This window comes from Capsicum annuum, chromosome 7 (assembly GCF_002878395.1).
Source record: "Capsicum annuum cultivar UCD-10X-F1 chromosome 7, UCD10Xv1.1, whole genome shotgun sequence".
Lineage (NCBI taxonomy): Eukaryota > Viridiplantae > Streptophyta > Magnoliopsida > Solanales > Solanaceae > Capsicum > Capsicum annuum.
Window position 1 is genome coordinate 141,796,129 of NC_061117.1, and position 16,090 is coordinate 141,812,218.

The 16,090-nt window shown below is 35.8% G+C and overlaps 1 non-coding gene across 1 annotated transcript; it reads left to right on the forward strand.

The window, feature by feature from the left end:
* Window positions 1-15,543: 15,543 nt before the first annotated feature.
* On the forward strand, window positions 15,544-15,650 carry LOC124886216. The gene has a single exon (XR_007043302.1). It is a non-coding gene; the product is annotated as a small nucleolar RNA R71 (small nucleolar RNA).
* Window positions 15,651-16,090: the final 440 nt, after the last annotated feature.

Consider the following 16,090-nt stretch of genomic DNA (forward strand, 5'->3'; position numbering starts at 1 on the left):
CATACTTAGGAATTGGTTTTGTAGTATATAAAAGTTGGCTTGACATGATTAGGAGTGTGCCTAGCATATATAATTAGTGGCTCCATACATAGGCAAAATTAAGAGAGAGAAGCTCAGATCAAGTCGATTAACTGACTTGACTGGAATTAGAACTCAACAAAACAGTGAAAAAGAATATTTTATTGGATAATTCAAGATAGAATGATCATTTCATTGTATGTTGTGGACAAAATGCTCCCTTTCTTAACATGAAAAGAAGTAGAATGAACAACTAGAATACAAAATTGTTAAAAGTGTTACAATATAAATTCCCGATTTGTTAGAGAAAAATGTGCAAATGACATCAAAGTAGAACACAATTAAAATTATAGAAATGTTACACATCTAACTTTACTATACAGACAAGTCATTAAACCACAAGGAGACCTCCGCCCCCCCCCCCCCCAATATTTTAAGAAAATGTCGTAACATTTTACAAAATTTGTATCATCTATTTTTTTTAGTCCATATATTTGTAAAAATTAAGGAAGTTTGTGGTTGATAACTCAATTTTCTTCTTAGATTTTATAGATTGTAATATTTAAGAATTTCATTTTTAATATTACCACATATAGTAATATGAGCTCTGTATAATAATAGAATACTTAGCTCTACTAATAGCCCCCCTCTTTTGAACATAGATTTCAACTCCCACTCAGAATGATTATTGCTCTCTTGTTCTTATTGTATTCACACATATTAATATAACCAGTTTTGTCACACGTGCGTTGGACGTGTACTTTGAGCTATATAGTATATATTTTTATAAGAAATATCGATAGTATAAAAATAAAACTCTGAAGATAAATAATAAAAATCTAAACATATAAAGTGTTTTGTGAATGATCATTAGATGTTGACTTGTTTACACAGGTCAAAATGGTCAAATACTGTATTAACCTATGAAGATGAACAATAAAGTTCTCATAAACACATAATATTTTTACTTGTTTTGGTTTTATGAGGTACACCTTACAAATATATAGTAATGAAATGTTTTTCACTCAAAAGTTGCTTAATGTATTCGACTTAAAAGTTTCTTATAGACAAAATCAAACATTCAAGAAAAAGAAAAACTTCAGCAATAATTGTGGAGTAAAATAGTTTTTTTTAGATAAGTATAATATCCTTCATGACAAGAAAAATGAAAGAAAGATTATTAATTTTTTAGGCTTTAACTTTATATTAGTTATTGAATATTATTCTTCATCACATTTCCTTTTTATTCATATCCGTGTTGATTTCTCCTCCTTGACCAAAAAAAAAAAAATGAATTGTCACTTTGCTAATTGTCCTCCTTGACAAGAAAAATGGATTTCTTTATATTTACTCAATATTAATTTGTGATAGTATTTATGTTCTTACTTACAATACATATATTAAAAAATATTATTAAACTTAGCTTCCTTTTGTAAAAATAATTTTAAACTATATTAAAAATATATATAATAATAATCAGTCTCTAAACCTTAAGCATTATTAATATATATAATAATTGACAATTAAATTAACATTTCTCATATCAATTAACTCCTATAATAGCTCTGATACCAATTGTAGGAAGTGCGAATAGTGCGGATAACTCGGGTAGTTAATTGTTTTGTGGTAATATTCATTTACTGTTTTTCTCCATTTTTGAATTAGAAAATTGGATAGAAGATGAATTAGAATAAATACACTTAAATGACGATAGCTACTATTCATACCTAGATAATTACTATTCAGACGGATATTATACAGATTAAAAAATATTAGAATATATTAGAAGAATTAGAGAAAGACAAAATTGGTTATATGAAGAAATTAATTACAGAAATCAGCTTAGAAGAGAAAGAAGACAATTAGAAGAAAGATTACTTGGAATAAAGTTAACCTTAGAAAAAAGAGGTACAAATGATAGTTTATATAATCCATATGAAAAATTATCTATACATGAACAACAAATGTTAATTGATCACTTAGATAACATAGGATTACATATTAAATATAGTACAATTAGAATAAATTATTACACAGAAATTTATAAAATTACAACTACTATAGGTTAAATGATAGACTATGAATACTTAAGAGCTTGAAGAATAGATATGGAAGGAATAAAATTATTAAAAATTGTCATGGAAAAGAATTTAATAAAATATATAGAAACAAAAGATATGAAATATATAGAATATATCCAAAGTTGTATACGAAAACTACAAAAATGGAGAAAAACAGTAAATGAATATTACCTCAAAGCATTTAACTACCCGAGTTATCCGCACTATCCTCACCCCCTACAATTGGTATCAGAGATAGTGTAGGAGTTAATTGATATGAGAAATGTTAATTTAATTGTCAATTATGAGCTATTATAAGCCACGTTATCTTGTTAACTATGTTGTTAAATATGAGAAGACCATTTAAAAATATACAGGCTTTTAGAGAAGTTAAAAGAATTTTAAATAGTAAATATTCAGAATATAAGAAACTAAATAAAACAAAAGAAGACCTTCATAGATTAGATTACCTAATTAATTTGATACCCAATACTGAGGAAAAATTAATAATCCATTTAAAATCTAGAAGAATGAGGTATATACCACCTAATTATGATAAAATTAGATTTAGAGATCCACCAAAATATTACAAATATTGTACAAATGAATAATATAGACCAATCCCAAAAATATAAAGAACTAAAACAAAAATTATCTGAGAAATAAAGAGAATTAAAAATAAGAAAAAAAAAGACTACAATATAACATAATTGTTGGAGTATGTCAAAAATCAATAAAAGCACAAAAAGAAGAAATATCATATTTAGAATCTCTAATAGATAACCTAGAATACATATATCAACATGATTTATATACCATTAAATAGATAAAATGAATAACGAAGAATTCATAATAGATGAAAAAACATATGAAAATCACGAAGGATTAAAAATAAGAATAGTATTTTCTAATTTAGGAAGAAAATATAAGAAAATAGATGAACATTTATATTTAATGTTAGAAAAAGAGAATTAAAATTAGAAGATAAATTAACAGCTATGGTAAGAATAACAAAAGAAAATAAAGAAATAGACAAAAAAGAAATAGATAAAATAAAACAACAGATTACAGAAGAAATACAAAAAATAGAAGAAACTAAAAATAATAGGATTGCTGAATTAGAAAAAGAACTACAAATGCTAAAAGATCTGTATGAAAAAAGACAGAAAGAAAAAAAAAGAAAAAGATAAAGAACAAAGATTATTAGATGAAATAAACCAATTTAAAGAAAAATTAGAAATAAAAAATGAAGACTTAGAAACCAAAGAATTAGAAGAAAACACAATAGACACAAAAGAAACAAATGATTATGATTCAGAAAATAGTGAAACATATACAGAAATTTTAGAAAAAATAGAAGACCTAGAAATTAAGGGAAAACAAGAAGCAATTAATAAAAATATAGAAGAAACAAACACAGAAGTAAATACTCTTGATACAAAAGATGACGAAAACATAATACCTAGTACATCAGAAATAAGAAAACCTACATATTATTATAAAGATAGGATTAAAAGGTATAATCTAAAGGATGAATCTAACAAATGGACACCAAAATAAAGAATTAATAAAAATTATAACTTCTTAGACTTAGACTGTGTAATAGATGTAGATAAAATGATACAATTATGGATAGGATATATAACAAAACAATTATTAGACAATGGTATAAATGCAACAAATATACCAGAATATATAGAAAGAACACTAATAGGAACAACAAAATTATGGTTTTAAATTCAACTAAAGATAGTAAAAAAGTACTAAGGGCTGATAAAAATACAGAAGGAACAACAGTAATTAAACTAACACCTATAGACATATTGAAAAAATATGAAATAGCTATAAAAGATGAATTTAGCAGTATGACAATAGAAGAAGAAGAACAAAACAGAGAAAAAGATACAAATAGGAATTTAATGTTAAAACTAGCAATATGTAATATGTGTTATATAGATGAATATACATGTGCATTTAAAGAATACTACTATAAGGGAACATACAATACAGAAGAAAGTAAAGAAGAAGATTATATTTTAATAAATTATCTAAACCATTTAGTTCAAAAATAATAAAGAGTTGAGATGAAGCAAAAATAGTGGATACCCTAGGAGCAAGAATTAAATTTCTACAACAATGGTATAGGAATATTGATACGCCCAAATTACAACTCTCATTAGAAAGCGTAAGCGGTTGCTATCAAATGTAGAACCCAACTTGGTTGGGTGTCGAATCCCACAGGGAATACTGTCCTCACTAAGTATTGTAATCATTACTGGACTGTTGATCAGAGGTTCCTGAATAAGAAGGGTTTGATTTGTAACTTATAAAGTAATTAATTATAACAAGAGTATTCCAACAAATAATTCTCTTTGCAAGTAGCAATTTAATGAGATTAAACAAATTAGGGCTATGGTTACCAAAATGCTAGAACAACTTGGGCTGTGAATCACTTAAGAGTTTCAATTAGCAAATTCAATTGCAAGAAGGGTTGAATCCTATTCTTTATCCCTTAGTTTCTCAATCTAAATGGATAGATTATCCTCTAATTCTCTCAAACTCAAAGGATACATAGTTCTTTCAACCATTTTCTCATGTAAGCTAATCCTGTTAGGGCATTTGCCATTAATCCAAAGGTTAAAACCCTTAGAATTCATTAAACACCTCCTTTTTCCCAACAAACACTTTCCTTTTAGACAAGTGATGTTCTTGGGCTCACTTTTCAAGTTTGCAACCAAGAAAAGCCATTAAATTGAAGAAAGGTTTATACAATATCAGTTCTTCATGGAACTCAATTTGATTCACAACCCATAGATGTTTTTCACATTAAGGATCCTATAACCCTAGTTATGGGAACTTAGCCACAAAATTCTATAAAAGAAAAAGAAATAATTCTTGTATTATTCATAAATAGATTTAGAATTCATTTACAATAATCTCAAGAATCAGTTCTTGAATCTTCAATAAAGAATTGAATGATTAACTTCCCTAAAGATATGCTTTAATCCCCAAAGTACTAGGTTACAACAAGTTTCTATAGATGAAAAACTTGTAAAATATTACAAAAACTATACCACTAACCCTAAAATTTAGTATTTATATGTTCCCAGGTAAAAAGGAATTTAAAATTTAAAATCACAAAAATCACGTCCATGTCGATGGTCAAAGTGGTGATCCATCGAAAGTCTGACGGTCCACCATTTGGTCCTTCACTGAGTCCTTCAGAAGAGTGGTTTCTAGATAAAGCCTGACGGTACACCTGGTGGTCCGTCGCAAGACTAATGGTCCACCATTTGGTCCATCACTGAGTCCTTCAGAAGTGTGGTTTCTGGATACAGCCTGACGGTACACCTGGTGGTCCGTCGCAAGACTGACGGTCCTCCATTTGGTCCGTCACTGAGTCCTTTGGGAGGCTATGTTCTGCATAAAGCCTGACGGTACACCTAGTGGTCCATCGCAAGACTGACTGTCCACCATTTGGTCTGTCACTGAGTCCTTCGGGAGGCCATGTTCTGGTTAGGCCTAACAATTCACCTGGTGATCCATCGCAAGACTGACGGTCCACCATTTTGACTGTCAAATTCCTTTTCTGCTACTTTTTCCAAGTTTCTTCTGTGGTTCACTCCTTCCCTGAAACACTAAAAAAAATCATTAAATACTACTTTGGTTGCTTGAAAACATATAATTTTCCCTAGAAGATAATGCTAAATGTTCCGTCAAAAATCGGAACATCAACACCCTCAACTTAAGATAATTGTTTGTCCTCAAGCAACTCAGCACCTAATTTTAAACATGAACAATACAATGACCTGCAACCAACCACTGAAATATTTTGATGCAACTATTCACTCATCATTTCACTCACATGAATTTAACACATCAGGGTCTATACCCGGCATTGATCATAATTCAGCATACCAACATGGATGTTACATCCCACAGAGAACAACAAAACTCAGTGAAACTCCAGTTGCCCTCACAATAATGAAGTCCACCACTCATCACATGATGTGGACGCAATCTAAACTCTCACACTCATCAAAGAAGTTACAAGCATAGTCCAAAATACCCATAGCCTTGCCCAAGCCATACGACACCTCCTCAAGGTCGACTCGTTAGGATCAATCAGGTCTTTTCAAGGCTTGTAATGAGGCTTCAGGTTAGGTAAAGATATGTTTTTGGATAAAGTGACTCATTAAGACTTAACTCTCCTTACCTTGGCATCGCTGTGGCCCAGATCAGCTCATTTACTACTTCCAATAACAGGCTCTTCTTCAGACATAAAACCCTTTTTTTATTAGAGGGAAGAAGACAAGCATCAGCCACCCTCAACTTATGTTGATGCATTTAATTAAGGTGCATAATATATTTGAACTGATCAGGGCCAAAAGCTTTTAGATTAAAATTTACACTCACTTTCCATTTGGCATTTGCACCTTGACAAAAGTCACCCTCAACTTAGGTGTTTTGCCTAAGTTAAAGTACACAATTCCCAAATATTGGGCCAAGGCCAGAGTAGGATGTTAACACCCTACGGAGAGTAAATGAAAGTTATTGGAATTGAAAAAGGGTCCTAAAGGAACAAGATGGGTTCAAATAAGATAAAAATCTTTTTAATGGGGTTATTTATTTAGGCTAAGTGGGCTAAAAGTACAAGGAGGCCTGTTATCCTATCCTATTAAATCCACTAGAAGACCATATCAATGACTCAAGCATGTTCTAGGCATTAGACTATGCAAGAACTGAAGGTAAATCCTCACACCCACAGGCAACTGAGCTAAACTTCTTCTGCAACTCTTAGAATATTCATCACATGATTCATGCACCTCTTACAGAATAATGCCAAATGCAGATTTACTGAAGGTTATGTACACATATTTGCATGAATAAAGTAAATAATTAGATACACATGCTTATAGTCTTATTCCAACATCATTCATTATCCATATTTACAATGAAGTACTGAAACAGAAACATTTTATAGATAATCATTAAACACAAATATTTACATCATAAGCTGCAGAATTTGAAATGCAATAATAAAAACACCCTAGACATGTCGCTTCTAATAGATAGCATATGATTGGATTCAGAATATTGATAACAACATCCAACTATGATGTAAATACACCCACCCCCACACAAAAAGATATGCATTATCCTCAAAGAAATAAATTATCGTACATGGTTGGATTGGGATATTTACTTTTCCTCCTATTCCTCTGAGGTATCTGTCAGGTGGGGTAAGGTCCCTGCGTCCTCACTCGGTGCAATGTTGGCCCCTATGGTGGTAGGAGCACTCACAACCTCACCCTCTACAATTTGAGGGATCGTCTTCCGAACTGAACCTGTACTTCGCCCCCCTGCTGGGGCAGCACTAGTAGAGACTCCTGCCGCTTATTTTTTTGCTTCCTTTTAGATTCTTTCTTTGACTTATTTGTAGCACTTTTCAGGTTATGCTGGTCTAACTCCTCAGGTGGCATTGCTTCTCTCTTCTTCCTTTTCTTTCTTTCCTTGCTGCTTTGTCATCCATTTGTTTCTTGTCTTTGTCCTTCATGGGTATACCCATCAGATCCAGACTGCCCTTATTATTATCACTTACTGCTAAAGTTAGGTTAAATGCAGGCAGTTGTGATTGCTTCCCTTTTACCTCTGCTATGCCAGCCTTTGCCTACTCGAACTCTGCCATGAGCTTGGCAAGATCAGGGAGAGAATATAAATCTAGCCTTTTGTTTATGCGGGCTTCCATGTTATCCATCCTAACTTAAATAGTTTGAAATATCCTGATTGCTTCGTCTACAATTTCATCCACAAAAGGTTTGAAATCTCCAGGCCACTTTTCTAACTATTTCTGAAACCGCTTTTGATTCTTCACCATCTTAATAAAAATTTTTGGGTTGAACCTGCATTTAACAAATTCCGCTCCACCAGTAGACTGTGTAGAACTTGACCCTACAGACGTACCCTGGGGAACATAACGAAGTGATATGTACGTGGTGATGGGTAAAGGCATACCTTCAGGCATTTTTGTGGCCTTGAGAGCTGTGCAGACTGAGGCTGATATACTGGAGGCTTGGTCATATGAATTTTGAACTTTGATTCATCTTTTGACTTTTTAATGTTCTGCCTATGTGTATCCTATACTTCATTGTCAACCCCATGAATCAGTGGTACACCGTCTCATTTGCATAACTCCGTGATCAAACATGGGAAGGGTACAGAAGTGGTCACTTTATGTGCCTGCACGAATATCTCGTCTGCAATTAGCTAGCTAAAATCAATTGGTAGCCTTGAAACCAAACTGGCTACTGCTACTGCTTTGTGATGATCCAGGTTCCCATCTCTTTTTGTTGGCATTAAATTCAACCGAACAATAGCCCACCAAACTTAGCTTTAAAGATGAGAGTGAACTTTGCAATGAGCTTTTTGGAATTAGTCAACCAGGAAGGATTTCTATTATCAGTCAATAAAGAAGCTACCCAATGTGACTGACTGGAAGCATTTCTCATTCTATACTCAAAATCTAGGACAGCAGGTAGAGCCCCATATCCTGGCCGGAATAGCATCCTATTAATTATTTGGGCTAAGATATCAACGGTGACCCCTCAGACTGGGACTGACTCCCTATTTGGTCTATTTAGGATTGGAGTCCCCTTTTGGCATTCCGCTTTCACCAAACACAGATAGTTTACAAAGAATTCCCTTACCCATTTTGGTTGGTACTCTCCTGGTGGTCTGCTCATCTATGCTAGTCCATATTCATTGAATCGGCGCTCTAACTCGGGATATTCATGAAGCTTTGTTTTCATAATCTGATGTTCTTCTATGAATGATCTTCTGATCCCTCGAGCTGTGGGTGTCAACCCATCATAGAACTCTTTTTGTGCTCCCTCTATCTGCCACCTAATAGGGTCTCGAATTGGTAGATCCTTCCGCCTGATAACATTATAACTCTCCAGCTCAGCTTCAGCATCAGGAACTTCCATTTGATCATACACATTAACAGTTTCAGTTTCACCTTCTACAGGCAATGGTTGAGTTACAGCAACAGCTGCCTCATCGGGGCTTGTACTTGTACTGCTAGAGGTACTCTCACTCTCCTCCTCAGACTAGGAGAGTATGGGAGCTTCTCTTTCATTTTTTCTGGTATTGTAAGCCGGTGCGGACGTATTCCTACCTCGTTGAGATCTTCCTTCTCTGGTTTGTGAAAGTTTAGGGGCCATAACACCTGAAAAAGAAGTCATGAATTAGTTCAAACTTTAAAAACAGTTATATTATGTAATTTTACCTTGTGATGGTCAAGTTGGTGGTCCGTTGAAAAGTTTACGGTCCACCAATTCAACCGTCGAGGCTTATCCAGAAAGTGCCATCTCAGAATGCTTTGTGACGGTCAAGTTGGTGGTCCATCAAAAAGTTGACGATCCACCAATTCAACTGTCGCAGCTTATCCAGAAAGTACCATCTCAGTGTGCTTTATGAAGGTCAAGTTGGTGGTCCGTCATAAAGTTGACAATCCACCAATTCAACCATCACACCTTCGTCTTCAGCCACAGTTTTGGGTTCAACCCTTTTGTCGATCAATTGCATATCAGATCAATTTCCAGCTATCAACACAGTACTAAACTCATATTTTAAGCACATTCTTTGAATTTTACAACTTATGCTACTCAGATTGTACACAAATTAGAACATTGAAGTCTAACTCAAGTCATTCAAACTCAACATAATAGGAACAAACCAAGAAAAACAAATCATGCTCTTACACTTAATATGGACAACCAGAAAACAAGGGTATGCATATACCTTGATTTTCAGGTACGCTACGTTCTTGAAACTTCAGAGACAAAGCTAACTTACAGATTCTAGCTCTTGCGTTACTCCTTATTTATGATGAAGAGAGGGAAGAAGTGAGCTAGTTTAAATAAGGTAAAAATAGAAGAGATAGAGATACTCAGATGGGATAACTCCCTTCAGGTTCTTCGAATCTTAAGGAAGTGGAACAACTATATGGAATAGTTACAATGAATGTACCACCTTAATTTTATCCTTAAACTTTCACTTTGGGTCAAATACGGAGTACTTATAAAGAGTACCAATTTAACCCGACCTATTTAGTATTAGGGTTAAAGTGACGGTGATATTAACGGTATGTCGTAAGTATGGCGGACCACCACTTTGAACGTCACTCATTACAAGAGTTTGGGTATTTTTGTTTTGGTGTGACGGTTAATGGGACGGTCCACCAAGAATTTGATGGTCCACTAGTCTGACCGTCACTTCTTACCAGAATATAGATCACTAACCTTACTTTTGATGGCTTTTATAGTGGCCCACCAGGTTTGTGATAGTCCGCCGCTTAGGCTGTCGTGGCTTATCCAGTGAATGAACTTTCTTGCCATTTCTTGACGGGTGAAAGTGGTGGTCTGTCAGGGGACTGGTGGTCTGCCAAGTCGTCTGTCACCTTGTTTTAGTAGCTCACTTGTATCCCTTTTTTCCCTTTTTACTACAATTCTGGTCCTGCACACTTTACAAATACATCAACGTTGCACAAAAACATGAAATGAACTCTAACTATGGTTACAACAACACTTTGTGGTTTGCCACTTATTAGTGCCTAATTTATCATCGCGGCATGACTCAGTTATCTCGATTACTCAGACTTCATCAAGATAAAAGATATCAACACTTCTTATCGAGTTTTTTGGACCAATATAAAGTTTGATTCATTGCCCGTTCACTTTGAAGACGCTGTCGTATTTATTTATAAGCTCAACTACTCCAGATGAGTAGACTTGACTAACTTTAAATGGTCCTGACCACTTAGATTTGAGTTTACCTGGAAACAATTTGAGCCTGGAATTGAACAGAAGTACCAAATCACCTTTCTGAAAGTCTCTACTTTTAAGTCTTCGATCGTGATACTTTTTTATCTTCTCTTTGTAAAGGTCCGCTCTTTCGTAAGCCCCGAGATAGAATTCATCCATCTCATTCAGTTGCCCTAATCTTAGCTCTGCTGCCTCCTTTCAATTCAGATTTAACCTTTTTAAAGCCCATAAAGCCTTGTGTTCCAGCTCAACCGTTAAATGGCATGCTTTTCCATAGACTAGCTGATACGGTGGCATGCCAATTAGAGTCTTAAAAGCAGTCCGATACGCCCACAAAGCATCATCTAGCTTTTGAGCCCAATCTTGCCTATTAGCATTCACTATTTTGTCTAGGATGGTTTTAATCTCCCGATTCGACACCTCCATTTTCCCACTAGTTTGTGGGTGATATGGAGTTGCTACTCTATGTTGTTTTACCCTATATTTCACTAAAGCCGCCTGGAACACTTTGTTGTAAAAATGGGATCCTCCGTTGCTTATAATAGTTCATGGCACTCCAAAGTGAGAGAAGATGTTCTTCTTAAGAAATGCAATAACTCTCTTCCCTTCATTATCAGACAAGGCAACAGCTTCGACCCATTTGGATACATAATCCACAACAACTAAAATGTACTTCATTCCATACGAGCTTACAAAAGGGACCATGAAATCGATGCCCCAAACGTCAAACAATTCCACTTCAAGCATCTTAGTTAAAGGCATTTCATGCCTCTTGGAGATCGACCCCTACCTCTGACATTGGTCACATTTTAGTACAAACTCGTGAGCATCCTTAGATAATGAGGGCCAATAGTAGCCACTCTGCAATACCTTTCTCATAGTTTGATCACCTGCATGGTGACCCCCAACTGGGGAAGCATGACATGCTTCCAATATGCTCAATACATCAGACTCTGGAACATATCTCCTTATTATATTATCAGCACATCGCCGAAAAAGATATGGCTCATCCCAGAAGTAGTATGTCACATCATGAAGAAATTTCTTTCTCTGATGAAAAAAAAGATTTTCTGGAATCACCTCACTCACCACATAATTCAGAAAATCAGTGTACCAAGGTAGTTTCTCCAGAGCAACAGCTAAGATATCCTCATCTGTAAATACATCATTGATCTTCATCTCATCTCTAACTACTCGCTCACCTTTCATCCTAGACAGATAATCCGCTACTTGGTTTTCGCAACCCTTTCTATCTTTGACTTCAAAGTCAAATTCTTGGAGTAGTAACACCCATCTAATCAGCCTTGGTTTCATATCTTTTTTAGCCATCAAATATCTCAAAGTTGCATGGTCAATGTGAACCACCACCTTGGTTCCAAGAAGATAAGCTCTAAATTTCTTAAAAGCATACACTAAGCAAGGAGTTCCTGTTTGGTGACAGTGTAGTTCTTTTCAGCTCCATTCAAAGCTTCTCTGGCATAATAGATTGGATAAAATAATTTGTCCCTCTTTTGCCCCAAAGAAGCTCCAAGGGCAACACCACTTGCATCACACATGATCTTAAATGGCTTGGACCAATCCGGTGCTACAATGATAGGGGCTTCAACCAGCTTCCCTTTAAGACATTCAAATGCCTTGAAGCAATCTTTATTGAAGGAAAACTTCATTTCCTTCTCCAAAATTTTGTAGAGTGGGTTTGCAATCTTGGAGAAGTCTTTAATAAACCTCCATTAAAAACCAGCATGGCCAAGAAAACTACGAACCCCTTTCACAGAAATTGGAGGTGGTAGCCTCTTAATAACTTCAACCTTGGCTCGATCAACTTCAATTCCTTTTGCTAAAATTTTATGCCCAAGAATAATTCCCTCATTAACCATAAAGTGGCACTTCTCCCTATTAAGTACAAGATTGAATTCCACACATCATTGCAAGGTCATACTCAGGTTTGCCAAATACAACTCAAATGAATTTCCTATAACCGAAAAATCATCCATAAACACCTCCAAGGTGTCTTCAACCATATCTAAGAAAATAGACATCATGTATCATTGAAAGGTGGAAGGTGCATTACATAACCCAAACGGCATTCGCTTGAATGCAAAAGTGCCATATGGGAATGTAAAAGTGGTCTTCTCCTGATATTTGGGAGCAATACAAATTTGGTTATATCCAGAATAACCATCCAAAAAGCAATACCATCCCTTTCCTACCAATCAATCAAGTATTTAATCCATGAAGGGCATTGGGAAATGATCCTTTAACGTCCACAAGTTGAGCTTTCGGTAATCCATACACACCCTCTACCCAGTAACAGGCCTGAGTGGGATCAATTTGTTCTTCTCATTGGCTACCACTGTCATGCCCCCTTTCTTGGGCACACATTGCACAGGACTCACCCACTTACTATCTGATATAGGATATACCACCCCTGCATCTATCCACTTGATGATTTCTTTCTTTACCACCTCTTGTATAGGTAGGTTCAGGCAATGTTGATGCTCAACAGTAGGCACACAATCCTCCTCTAGCTGAATTTTGTGCATACATATGCCAGGTGGAATACTAATGATATCTGCAATAGTCCAACTAATAACTCTCTTATATTTCTTAAGAACAGAGATGAGAGCTTCCACCTGTTGCTCGCCCAGATCAGTAGCAATAATAATGGGTAGTGAATTACCACTACCCAGAAACACGTACCTCAAATGACCGGGTAACTCTTTCAATTCCTACACCGGTGGCTCTTCAGCAGATGGCTTTGCCACTGGTGTTGGTCAATTCTTAAGACCAAGATTGAGCTTCTTAGGAGCATAAGAGTATGATCCCATTCCTGTCAAAGCACAAATGGTCTCTTCATAATTCTCAATATCTTCATGATCAAAATTCATAAGTACTGCGGCTAACAGCTCAACAGTAAGCTGCTCCTCTATTAGTACTTCCTGAACGTCTTCATAATATACATCAATAATTGAGAACACGCTCATCTCTTTATGTTGTTTCATTAATTTGCACACATCAAAATGCACCACTTCATCATTCATTCTAAATAAGAGCTCATTAGCTCGCAAATCAATTAGCATACTTCCGATTGTGAGAAAAGGTCAACCCAAGATTATGGGCACCTCGAGTCCACCTCACAATCCAGAATCGAAATCCACAAGAAATATAAAGGTAGCCACCTTCACCAGCACATCATACAAAATACCAACAGGTTATTTTACTGACCTATCTGCCATCACAAGTCACATGTTGGTGGGTGTGGGGTTTCCCAAACCCAACTTTTTATAAACAGCTAGCGGCATCAGGTTAATACTAGCTCCCAGATCACATAAGGCCTTAGCCAATTCCAAAGACCCTACCGTGCAAGGAATAGTGAACGCTCCTGGGTCTGCCTTCTTCTGCACCAAGGACCTTATCGCAATAGCGCTGCAATGATGGAGATTATCCACCGGTTCATAGCTCACCGCTCTTTTATTTGTCAAAAGGTCCTTCATAAATTTGGCATACCCTGGCATTTGCTCAAGTGCCTCAACCAAAGGCACATTTACCATCAACTGCTTCAACATAGCCATGAATTTACTAAACTTCGTATCCTCAACCTTCTTCTTCAATCTTTAACGAAAGAGAGGTGGTGGTTTTGGAAGAGTGTTCACCACTACTTAATTTTCCTTGTCTTCCTTTCTTTTCAACTCATCAGCCTGGCGATAGTTGGATGCAACATCATGAATAACCTCATCTGATTTTTTAGACTTTACCAGATGATCAATATCTGCTTTATCAATATTCTCTGCCATAATATCAACCACAGGCTTACCCACAGATGGGCTTTCCAGTACTTTACCACCCCTAGTGGTAATTTCCATGCAAGAACCATCCTTCCTTGGATTTTGAACTGTGTCACTTGGTAGAGTACCAGCCTTCCTCTAATTAAACGCAGTAGAAAGTTGGTTCATTTTCTGCTCCAACTGTTTTATTAAAGTAGAGTATTATTCAACTAATTGATTCATTGAGGATAAATCATTTTTCATCTCTTCTACTCCAGTATTGGTTGCTTCCACCCCTTTCAATAATTTAGCCATCATATCTTCTATGGACATCTTTCCAGAGCTAGTTGTAGTAGCCTCACGATTTCTAGGAGGCACATATAACTCACTACTGTCATTCTTGTTTTTCCAATTTCCTTGGTCTCGGTCCTTGTATCCAGATTTATTATAGTAGTTCCAACCTTGATTTTCTTGGCCACTGCCTCAGAAACCCTCTGATTGTTCAAATAATTGGCTTCCTCCTTAGAATCGGAGTTAGTTCTTCCCTGTGATGCAATACCTTTAACCTTCTCTATATTTCCTAATAATAAATGCTTGGTAAAAAGGTCCATTTGCGTCTTCATGTGAGCCATGCCTTCGTAACGTTCCTCTTCCCTTTGCCTCTGTTCTACAGCCATGCCAATAGATATAGTAGAGCTTGCTACCTTAGAATCCTTGGTATGTCAAGCTCTACTCTGCTTTGTCATACGATCCAGCATCTCAGACGCCTTAGGAAAAGTGAGGTCCATGAATGACCCACCCACAGCATTATCCACCACTGGCTTAGTCACCGAATTTAAGGCCCTATATAATATCTCCTTCAGGTGGATATTGGTCATCTGATGATTCGGGCATTGTGTGAGCTTCTTTTTGAACCTCTCCCAAGTTTCATGAAGAGCTTCAGCTGAAAGCTATCTAAAATTACTAATTTTATTTCTTAACTTGCCCTCTTGGACAGCGAAAAGAACCTTTCTAAGAAAGCATCTTTCAATTGCCTCCAATTTGTAATAGAATCGGGAGTTAGCCCATTCAACCATAAAGTTGCTTCTCCAGACAGAGACAACGGGAATAGTCATAACTAAATAGCATTTTGTCCTACTCCTGGATTGTCGAACGATTTGCATTTCAAGATAAAGTTAATCAAATGCATATTCGGGTCATCACCCGCAAGTCCACCGAACAGTCCCTTAAGATGTAATAACTGGATCATGGTATTCATGATATTAAACTTGGCTCCGGGTTCTAAGGGCGGAGGAATAATAGCCCCTGTAGCACCAGCCCTATCCAAGTCATCATCATCATCGTCTAGAGCAAACTGGACAGCTAAGCATTCAGGTATCATCCTAGCCTGGTGATTTCTGTTGATATGTCTGTTCACTGGTGC